This window comes from Marmota flaviventris, chromosome 4 (assembly GCF_047511675.1).
Source record: "Marmota flaviventris isolate mMarFla1 chromosome 4, mMarFla1.hap1, whole genome shotgun sequence".
Lineage (NCBI taxonomy): Eukaryota > Metazoa > Chordata > Mammalia > Rodentia > Sciuridae > Marmota > Marmota flaviventris.
This window is the reverse complement of record NC_092501.1, coordinates 129,410,996-129,423,322: the sequence shown is the minus strand read 5'-3', so window position 1 is coordinate 129,423,322 and position 12,327 is coordinate 129,410,996.

The window sequence follows — 12,327 nt, the reverse complement described above, 5'->3', positions numbered from 1 at the left end:
TGTGTGTGTTCACTGTGTGGTACTAGGGATTGAACCCAGGGCCTTGTGCATGCGAGGCAAGCACTCTACCAACTGAGCTATATCCTCAGCCCCAAAGGCAGTTTTCTTTAGCCAAGATAATCACTGAAAAGAGCTGTCAGAAGCTTCCCAGAAACTGAGGGAATAAATCCTTTCATTAGTCTTTTTTTTTTTTTTAACCAGGGATTGAACCAAGGAGTACTTAACCACTGAGCCACACCCCAACCCTTTTGTATTTTATTTAGAGACAAGGTCTTGCTGAGCTGTTTAGGGCCTCACTGAATTGTTGAGGGTGGCTTTGATCCTCCTGCCTCAGTCTCCCAAGCCTCTGGGATTACAGATGTGTACCACTGCACCTGGCTAAATCCTTCAGTCTTAAAGGAGAAATTGGGGGAAGTAGTACAGCACCCACAAAAGAGACCATTATTATTTTATTCACCCATGTATAACCAGAGCTTAATACAGTGGATAGCATGTGATACATATTCAAAAGACCTTTTAGAATAAACAAATTACTGAAATGCCCTGCTTTCTCACTTTGGAGTGAATAGGTCATATTTCATCCTAAGAACTTCCAACCTTTTACTAAGAAAAATTTAAAGAATTTTTAAATTTTAAAGAAGAGTGCAAAAACCAATTCATATATTTAACAATTGTTAACTTTTCATCATTGTACTCTCTTTATGAATATGTATAGTATTACATTTTTGGTTATATTCTGTCCTTACATACTATTGCCATCTCCCCAAAATGAGGACATTTTCAAAATTACTATCATACCTAAAAGAACAGTAATCCCCAAATAGCTTCTTTTTGCTTCTTTTTGTTTTTGGTACCAGGGACACTTACTTAACCACTGAGCCACATCCCCATTTCTTTTTTTAAAACTCTTTTTTATAGCTTTATTTTATTTATTTTTTATTTTTATGTGGTCTGAGGATCAAACCCAGTCTCACAGGTGCAAGGTGGTTACTCTACCACTGAGTCGCAATCCCAGCCCCCTACTTTTATTTTTTATTTTGCTACAGGGTCTTGCTTGGTTGCTTACAGTCTTGCTAAGTTGCTGAAGCTGGCTTCAAACCTGTGATCCAATATCTTCTAATATCTAGTCCACATTTAATTTATCTTTCTTTTTTCCTTTCTCTTATTTATTTATGCTGCTCTGGGGGTTGTATATAGGGTCTTATGCATGCTAAGCAAGTGCTCTATCACTGAGCTATATCTTCATCCCCATAAAAGTTTCTGTGGTTCTCCACAATTATGGCTTTAAAAAAATTTTTTTTTAGTTGTAGATGGACACAATGCCTTTATTTTATTTGTCTTTATTTTTATGTGGTGCGGTAGATTGAACCCAGTGCCAGTGCCTCAAGCATGCTAGGCAAGCGCTCTACTACTGAGCCACAACACCAGCCCCTCCTTTATGGCTTCTTTAAAGACAAAACCAGAAGGGCTGGGTGCTGAGAGCCATAGCCAAGTAGGAATGACACATGGCATTTTCGGTTGAAAGGTGATGCCAGCAAGCCATTGAGATGATAATGATTATGTTAAGATGTGCATTTAATTGGAGATTAGACCCCTGCTGTCCACCTCGGCCTGCTACTTTGGAGCTCTCCTGGGACTCCTGGAGAGTTCCCATTGGTTGGGGAAGTGCAGTAGGGGGGAATTCTGGAGGAGGGATTTCCTGTTGGTATAGTGTGTCCTGGGAGAAGGCCGCGTGCGTGGCATTGGCAGGAGTTTTGGAAATAAAGTTTGTTCCTGCTTGAGTGGCTTGTGATTTTGTGCCCAGCCAGACTTCGGCATTTGGCAGCCCGTACAGGGAATGCCTGAAGCTCGGAGGTAAGTGAAATTGCTCGCCCCTGAGGGAAGGCGAGAGAATGGGTGACCATTTCAAAAAACAATTTGTTCTTGTTTTGATTTGTTTTGTTTTTGTTTCAAGCTGCCTATCCCTAGAACTTTCTCAGGCAAACTGGGAAAAATGGTTGGCTCAAGGTTTGAAGTTGTTCGGCCCTGAGGAAGAGATAGAGATAGACCACGAAAATACATTTCAAGAAAATAGGAAAATTGATACAATGATTTTTTGTTCCGTTTTTGTTTCATTCTGTTTCGGTTTTGTTTTGTGTTATCTTGTTGGGTTGCGTTATCTTTATAGTAGATTAGAAATTAGTAGAAAACAAACTGAAAGAGTGTTAAGTAAATTGTTAGAGGTTCAGATAATGGAGAAAGACATTTTAGATCAAGCAAAAGAGAAGGTCTCTTGAGCTAGTCAGACAGAGGAAGAAAATTTAAAGGAAAAGGGGCTATTAGGGAAAAAGCTACAACAGGAGGCTGCTACTAACACCGTTCTATCACCAGAGGGCATAATTCAACCAACAGCTCCACCTATAGAGACAGCTGAGTGGCCCTCAACCCCCGTAGTTGATAGATGGGATCCTGAGACAGGACCTCAAAGATTAGCATGCCCTGTACTTGAGCAGGCAGGAGGGCAGCGAATTCACTGTGCTTTAGATTTCAAAACAGTGAAGCAGTTAAAGGAGGCTGTAACAACCTATGGTCCCCAAGCACCCTTCATTGTAAGCATGGTCGAATCCATTACCAACTTGGACATGACGCCAGCAGATTGGGCTAGCATGTGTAAATCTGTGCTAAATGGAGGACAATATTTGTTATGGAAGGTTGCCAATGAGGAATTTTGCATGGAGACAGCTAGGCGAAATACAGCAGCCGGTTACCCTCAAAGAAATCTAGATATGTTGTTAGGAAAAGGACCTTATGAGGGTCAACGGCAACAAATTGAATATGATCCTGCTATATATGCACAAATTGCTGCAGACGCAGTTAGGGCATGGAAGACTTTACAAGGACATGGAGATTTACAAAGTCAATTATCTAAGGCAATACAGAGAGCTAATGAACCTTATGCTGAATTTGTAGATAGGCTTATTCAAACAGCTGCCAGAGTTTTTGGGGATACAGAACAAACAATTCCATTAATAAAACAACTGGCTTATGAGCAAGCAAATCATTGGTGCAGAGAAGCCATTAGACCGTGGAAACATGGAGATTTAAACACATATATTAAATTATGTAGAGACATTAATGAACAAGGGCAAGTCTTGGCAGCTGCAGTACAACAGGCTTTAGATGCCAGGCCAAAAACATGCTACAGTTGTGAACAAACAGGACATTTTAAAAGGAGTTGCCCCATAGGAGGGGGGTTTAACAAAGCTTGGTATCAAAGGAGTAGAATACTGGGTATTTGCCCACGATGCCGTAAAGGGAGACATTGGGCTAATGAATGCCATTTTCAAACCACCATAGAGGGTACTCTGTTATCAAAAAACGGACAAGGACCAGGTGTTTACCCAGGATATCGTGGAGAAAAGCATCAGGCTCCATTGCCAAAAAATGGACTGGGGGGCCCAATGCTCCGGGGCCCACAACCACAAATATACAGGGCAATGGAGGAACCCAGCAAAACCATCAGGGTAGTGCCCAGGACACATTATCCATTAAATCCCTCATCAGACAAACCAGAGGGAGCGCAGGGTTGGACATCTGCACCTCCGCCAGAGCAGTACTAACTCCAGAGATGGGAGTTCAAATCATTCCCACAGGAGTAAAAGGACCTCTTCCCCAAGGAACAGTAGGCTTATTATTGGGACGCAGTTCTTCTACACTAAAAGGACTTATGATAAGTCCTGGAGTAATTGATCCCGATTATGTAGGTAAAATAAAAATTATAGCTAGTTCTCCAAGAGGTATATCAGTAATTTTACCAGGAGATAAAATAGCACAGTTATTAATAATACCCAGCCTGCATGATAAATTTTCTAGTCGTACTATAGAAAGAGGTTCCAGGGGATTAGGCTCCACAGGTGTAGATTGGGCTATGCTGTCTTTAAATTTAGATTCTCGCCCAATGCTAAAACTAAATATTCAAGGACATGAATTTAATGGGCTACTTGATACAGGTGCTGACCTTAGCATCATATCTCATCAAGAATGGCCAAAACATTGGCCATTACAACAAGCCACTCAAACGCTTCAAGGCCTAGGAGTGGCGACTAATCCCCATAGAAGTGCAATGGTATTAGATTGAGGATCCTGAAGGATCTGAAGGAACTATACAGCCATATGTATTGGATCATCTTCCTATAAATTTATGGGGACGAGATGTCCCAGATCAATTAGGTTTGACATTAACAAATAACATCAATCATAATGTGCCCACTACTAGGGCTAGACAAGGTTTTAGGAAAGAAAAAACATTAGGAGAACAAGAACAAGGTATAGCAGCACCAATTCAAATATATCAAGGAATAAATAGACATGGATTGGGTTTTCAGAAGGGGCCACTGAGACAATCAAAATTACTTGGAAATCAGAAAGACCAGTATGGGTTCCTCAGTGGCCCCTGACTAAAGAAAAGATACAAGTAGCCCATGACCTGGTCAAACAACAATTAGCAGAGGGACATATACAACCTTCCATATCTCCTCATAATACTCCCATTTTTGTCATCAGAAAGAAATCTGGTAAATGGAGATTATTGCAAGAGTTAAGAGCCATTAATAATGAGATGGTTATTATGGGACCTGCTCAATCAGGGATTCCCCAATTGTCTGCTTTGCCAAAAACCTGGTATGTTTTAGCTATAGATATTAAAGATTGTTTTTTTTCAATTCCAATTCATCCTGAGGATAGTCCACGTTTTGCATTTACTATCCCTGCACTGAATCATGAAGGTCCTGATCAGAGATATGAATGGAAAGTACTCCCTCAAGGGATGGCTAACAACCCAACTATGTGTCAAATTTATGTTAACAAAGCAATACAGCCACTTAGAAATCAAAATCCTGAACTACAAATATTTCACTATATGGATGATGTATTATTAGCACATAAAGATAAAAACACATTGCTAGAATGTTATGCCACACAAATTTATTAAAAAATTATAATCTAGAGATAGCAATAGATAAAGTACAATTAAATTTTCCAATTAATTATTTAGGAGTTCTATTATCCTCAACCATGGTCCGTCCACCAAAAATTCAAATACGAGTAGATCAACTCAAGTCACTTAATGACTTTCAAAAGTTATTAGGAGACATAAATTGGATAAGGCCTTATCTAGGCATACCAACAGGAGAGTTGGGACCTTTATTTGATATCTTAAAAGGTCCATCAGATCCAAATTCACCCCGCAGGTTAACGCCTGAAGCAAGAAAGGCATTAAAAATTATTGAAACATATATGGAAAATATGCATTTGGATAGAATTGATATAAGTTTGCCTTTATTATTTATTGTAATACCAACAAAAAATATTCCTACAGGAGTATTTTGGCAAGAAGGTCCATTATTGTAGATACATTTATCTTCTTCTCCTAACACTATTCTTACTAGGTATCCTAAGGCTGTAGGACAACTAATACTCAAAGGAATAAAAGCAGCAAAGGGAGTGTTTGGAATTTCTCCCAATAAAATTATTATTCCATATACTATGGATCAAATTGATGAGTTAGCTAATGAGTTAAATACTTGGGCAATAATCATGTGTAAATCTAATGTTTTATTTGATAATCACTTACCATCTAATCCTTTGTTGTCTTTTTGGTCCTTGCATCCTATAGTTTTTCCAAAAATGACGAGAAAAAAACCTATCATGAATGCTCCAAATATATTCACTGATGGGTCTAATAATGGTACAGCAGCAGTAGTTACCCCTGATCAAACTTTTACAGTTTTAGTACCCAAACAATCAACTCAAAAGGTAGACCTTAATGCAGTTTTACAAGCTTTTGTGATGTTTAAAGATTCTGTATTTAATTTATTTTCTGATAGTCAGTATATAGTTAATGCTATAGTATCCCTTGAAGATGCTAGTAAGATTTCTCCTTCCTCTACTGTTTTCTCTTTGTTTTCCACTATACAAAGTCTAATCTGGGACAGAAAAGATCTATTCATTATAGGACATATCAGGGCACATACAGGATTGCCTGGAGCCCTTAGTTTGGGCTATCTGTATCCTCCTCCCAGATAAATCTACACATGACATACATATTTTCTCCACAATAGAAGAAGCTATAAATTTTCATAAAATGTTCCATGTCAATGCTAATACTTTACAAAAGTGTTTTAAAATAACTAAGGAACAAGCAAGACATATAATAAAACAATGTCAAAATTGTGTGACATTTTTGCCACAAGTTAATCTTGGAGTCAATCCTAGAGGACTGATACCTAACCATATTTGGCAGATGGACGTCACACACTTGCCAGAATTTGGAAAATTAAAATATTTGCATGTTACAGTTGATACTTCTTCCAGATTTTTGATGGGCTCCCTTCATGCCAGAGAAAAAAACTAAAGATATTATAGCTCATTGCTTACAAAATTTTGCCACTGTGGGTGTTCCAAAACAGTTAAAAACGGATAATGGTCCTGGTTATACTTCTACCTCTTTTAAACAATTTTGCTCATCATTTGGCATTACTCACATAACAGGAATTCCATACAATCCACAGGGACAAGGCATAGTTGAAAGAGCTCATCAAACTATTAAAATGTACTTATTAAAGCAAAAAGAGGGAATTGGAAAGGGGTATATATCCCCCAAAGATAAACTTAAAATAACGCTTTTTACTCTAAACTTTTAAAATTTGGATTCATCAGGGCTTAGTGCTGCAGAAAGACATATGTATCCAAAAAATTTACATAAGCCTAAGGTACTTTGGAAGGATATTCTAACAGGACAATGGAAAGGTCCTGACCCAGTGATTGTCTGGAATTGGGGTTCTGTTTGTGTGTTTCCACAGGGAGAACAGCAGCCGATTTGGATTCCAGAGAGACTAACCAAAGCAATTTCTACAGACCAAAAAGAAGATGATTTGACTCAAATCCATAACAGCTGATATCCAGAGCTCCAGCTTGGCTATTCTTACATCTGTGACAGTGATTAACCAGGATGCTTTTTTCAATATCTATTTTATTATTGTATTTTTCCACATAATAAAGTTCTATTTTATTTTTTGAGCTCATACAGACCTAGGTTAATGTTTTTCTCATCAGTTTTATTTTTTGACTGTGGAGTTTTTAAACATTGCAATGGAGATTTCACCTGTGTAAAGCTACAAGGCCTTTACTATTGTCTTATGTGTTGTACATTTGTGTGCACACTTGTGTTTTTTGTTGTATGTCTGTATGTGCGTATGTCCATATATCATATATGAGGAGCGTTCATGAAAAAATGGATCCGAATTGTTTTTTATTCACGTGATTTTAATGGTTTAATTTAAATTGGGTAAACAGCTGTTGGGGATTGTTTTAATATGTGTACAAATAAGGAGGTTACCAGATCTGTTTGTTTACTTTCACCTTTCCTTTTCATTATATTTAATAATTCTGTTCAGGACAATGTAAATTGTTCAGAAAATTGTTTTCTTAGTACCTGTTGGAATGTTACATATTTTTTTTTAGCCATCATTGCCAGAATTCCTATCTTCATCCCAGTGCCAGTGAAGACAAAGATAAAACCAAACTACAGCTTCTTCGATAGCTATCACAGTAAACTGTATAAACTGATGCATCAATGAATAATAACTCAGGAAGTAATGCTCAATCAAGGAGTCGATTTACTTGGGAGGAAATGGACATATTGATAGATTCCTCTGCTTTGAACTGCTTGCAGAACTTGCCTGGACTATGTATCACTTGTATACATTGTGAACTATCTGTTGGTACAGCGAATTGTGGTAATGCTGGAGTATCTTTGCTGATGGTGTCACTGGTGGTACAATTTTTCAAAGGAGCCGTCAATTGGCTTAGTGTCATGGCATTTCTGTATCCTCCTCCCTTCTGCTAGTGATGGTCTAAAATTTGGGGGCCAACAGAGGTGAGGCAAAGAACCTCACCCCCCCACACACTGGTGCAAAGGCCTATCCACAAGAATGGCTGTATGCTGAAACGGTAGTCAGTGACGGATATGATCCAATTGCAGTGGTACCAACCTAAGACAGGAGGCTGACACCTAGAGGTCAGCTCATCCGATGACAGGTAAGGACCATATGTTCTATTGGACAACCTAACAGGCAGGGTCCCTAAGCCACATTGCTTGTTGTTTAATTAAACAGAAGGGGGGAGATGCTGAGAGCCATAGCCAAGTAGGAATGTTGCAAGGCATTTTTGGTTGAAAGGCGAAGCCAGCAAGCCATTGAGATGATAATGATTATGTTAAGATGTGCATTCAATTGGAGATTAGACCCCTGCTGTCCGCCTCAGACTGCTACTTTGGAGCTCTCCTGGGACTCCTGGAGAGTTCCCATTGGTTGGGGAAGTGCGGTAGGAGGGAATTCCGGAGGAGGGATTTCCTGTTGGTGTAGTGTGTCCCGGGAGAAGGCCGCGTGCGTGGCATTGGTGGGAGTTTTGGAAATAAAGTTTGTTCCTGCTTGAGTGGCTCATGATTTTTGTGCCCAGCCAGACTGTGGCAGTTGGGGTTGTGGCTCAGTGGTAAAGCACTCACCTAGCAGGCAGGAGGTATTGAGATCCATCCTCAGCACCACTTAAAATAAAAGTTATTGTGTCCATCTACAACTAAAAAAAGAAAAAGAATGTTTTAAAAAAAGATGGAGGGGCTGGGATTGTGGCTCAGCGGTAGAGTACTTGCCTAGCACGTACGAGGTCCTGGGTTCAATCCTCAGCACCACATAAAAATAAATAAGTAATGTCTATCTAAAACTAAAAAATAAATATTAAATAAAATAAAAATAAAAAAAGATGGAACCAGAATTCCATTTAAGGTTTATGCATTACATTTGAATATCATGTTTATTTAGTCTCTTTTAATCTACAACAGTTCTGTCTTCTCTTTTTTTCCCCCTAATCTTAACTCTTTGAAGAACCAAAGTCAAGAGGGTTCTTGTCCTTCATTCTGTATTTTTTGACTCTTCATAGAGCCATCTAATTTGTCCCATTTTTCCTGCCTTGGGCAGGGGGTGGGGGAGAAGATGTATGTTAGCATCCAGAGGACCAGTCGTGGTTTAAAGTCACATGCTGTAAGAACTCCTAGTTTTCAGAAGATTAAAGACCTCCTGTCTCCTACCAGAAGCTGATTGCTTCCTAAGGAGCTTTGGTGCTGTCATAGCTAAATGTAGGTGGAACAGGAACTAAACAGAGGATACTTAATTCTTTTATGTATAAAGGTGAACTTATGTAGAAGAGATATTAGGTAGTCACAAAAGGTGTATTGGTTAGAAGGGTTTTATGCTTAAACTAGGGAACAACATAGGTTTATCTCTTTATGCTACCTCTTCTGCATAGGATCTGCTTCAGTGCAGTTGAAGTTATGAGTCAGAGTAATCTACTTCAGCCAGGGCTGGCTGAAGATACTTATTTGATTATTTAATGTGTTTGCATGGCCAGCAGAGGGAATTCATGTACTTCTAGGGGTGAGGGGGAAAAAAGGAATTAGCATGAAAGTTTTTTTCCAATTCTCTATTACTTCTCCTAATCTGCTCCTGTTTATGCAATGTTTATTTATCCCAATTATAAAACAAAAGTTATTACCACCGTAGTTTGATTGATGATTAAGGCTGTAAAACTTATTGAGACAATCATGTTTACTTTTTGGCTACACTAACAAAATCAGAGTGGAATTTCTCTACATATAGATTCTATATTTCATTACATGTCTAAAAATCCTAAAAAGTTGTTATTCTCGGGCTGGGGTTATGGCTCAGCTGTAGAGCACTCGCCTAGCATGTGCCAGGCATTGGGTTTGATCCTCAGCATCACATAAAAACAAATAAAATAAAGATATTTTAAAAATTATAAAAAAGTTGTTATTCTCAATTCTCAAAATAATTACATTGTTTCTGAGACTATCAGAACAGATATCCTGGCTATATTACTAAATATTACCAATCTTATATGGCAAACAAAAATGTTCCCTGTTCAGAGTTGCCTGGTAGTCTACTGGCTTGTTTCTCTCCATCTTGACCAACCCCAAAAGGAGGGAAGAAGTAGAGAAAAAAAGGTAGATACAGAAGACAATCTGGGTGCTCCCAAGGGTTTTCATTCTCTTGGAAGAAGTAGTATTCAAGTCTTTGAGAAAGACACCAAAATTCCTTTTAATTTAGCTTGCCCAATATCAAGAACCTTCCATTGACCTGTGAAAAACAGGGGACCTTGAGAAGATATTCTTGGCAAAGATGGTCCAGTTGAAGGAATTGGGATTATCTACCTAAATCATCACAGAGGAGACTCACATGCACGAAAGGAATGAATGAAAGAGGATGTTCTGATTTCCATTTATTGAGAAATTAACGTTTGAAATGAAATTCTAAGCTCTCAAGAGTGACTAGAATCATTCCCCTATTTCCACACCATCTTAAACCTCACATTATTTCATTAGGTTTGTGAAAGATACTTTTTACCAGTGTATTATATATTAGTATTAAATAGAGTGGTTCCCATCTATCTCTGGGCTCTGGAGGTACAGCCCCATTTCTTTCTTAAGTTACTGCTTGTATATTGAGTTCTTTTACCATGTAGAAGAAATTTATAGGACACTAAAATAATCTTCTCTGGAATAAGTAATTTTGCTATTTTTAGCATAACAATCATAGAAAGCTTTTGGAGCTTGGGGTGGGTTTGGGCAGGGGGAGTAAAACAAACAACCTAGCACTACCCTAGGTCAATTTCAGATGAAGAACCTATAATCTGTCTGATGAAAGTTATTCAGTCCCAAATAATACTAATACAAATAAATGTCATTATTTCAAGTACATACAAATTAGGCTTCCTTTTCCTGGAGGTAAATGAAGTTACCAAGTCCATCAATACAGGGTTACTTGCTTTTTTCCTAAACAAATAATATCGATTCATGTCTTCTTTGACATGAACATATTGCTTATTCCTGTAATGTCCTTCCCTCACCTCTTCATCCACTACTTGTCCTAAAAATTCACCTTCCTAGGAAATTTTTCTGACCCCTAAATTGTGGTCCCTCATTTGTGTTCACTTAGCATTTGTATCATGATACTTTGCACTGGAATAATGAACCAGACCTCACATTCCTGGAGGTCAGCAACCATGTCTCATTCAACTTTATCCTCCAAAATGCTCCAAGGATGGCATCAGACACATAAGCAGTGAGTGCTCAGGAAATACTCCAACCCCAACCCCCTATTTTGTTTTGGTCTCAAACAAATATATCTCATAGATGTTCTTTTCAGATTTTAGCCAAAAGAAACTGATTTCTCTGTGTGAAATAAGCCTCTTAAATTCACTGACTACAACTACTTTGGTCAAGTCACTTTATTCAATGAATATGAATATTCACGTCCTATATACTGTTCTAAATCCAAAGAATCCTGTTTCAAAGAGTTTAGAAGATGGCAATAGTCAATTCACCTCTTATAGGAATATAGCACATTTCCAGGCAATGTGAGATTAGGATATGTACAGTATTGTGAAAATCAGGAAAGAAGTGCAAATGATGCTGTTTAAATGAATTTGAATTGTTGAAGTTCAATCAGGAAGGAGGATGCAGAGAAGGAAAACAATTAGTAGACAAATAGAAGATGGCATTTGATGCCTGCTTTGGGGTTGCCAAAGAAAACCAGAGCCAGCCTGTTACAGAGGTGCACCACAGTGATCCCTGCAACTTGGGTGGCTGAGGCAGGAGGATCACAAATTAGAGGATAGGGCTGGGGATGTGGCTCAAGCGGTAGCTCGCCTGGCATGCGTGGGGCCTGGGTTCCATCCTCAGCACCACATACAAACAAAGATGTTGTGTCCCCCGAAAAAACTAAAAAATAAATATTAAAATTCTCTCTCTCTCTTAAAAAAAAAATTAGAGGATAGCCTGAGTAATTCAGCTAGACTCCGTTTTAAATAAATAAATAGGCCAGGGAATGTAACTCAGTGATAAAGCACCCCTTGGCTCAGTCCCCAGTATAATGATGATGATGATGATGATGATGATAATAATAATAATAATAATAATAAAGCCAGCACCAGACAGTAAAGTGGTAAATCATGATTTATGAAGGAACATGAGACATTAGGATATAGAACCGGGCTCAACCTCCATATCACAAGTTTGTGAATAAAATCTGTTTTTAAGGAAAGATGGGAGATATCTCTTGAATATCAAAGGAAGATCAACAGAGGAAAGGAACCAGGGGTGGGAGATCAGGAGGGAGGAAGGAATTGCTGGGGAGTGATATTGGCCAAATTATGTTGTTCTGTTGTGTGCATGTACGACTATGTAACAACAAATTCCATCATTATGTACAACTAAAA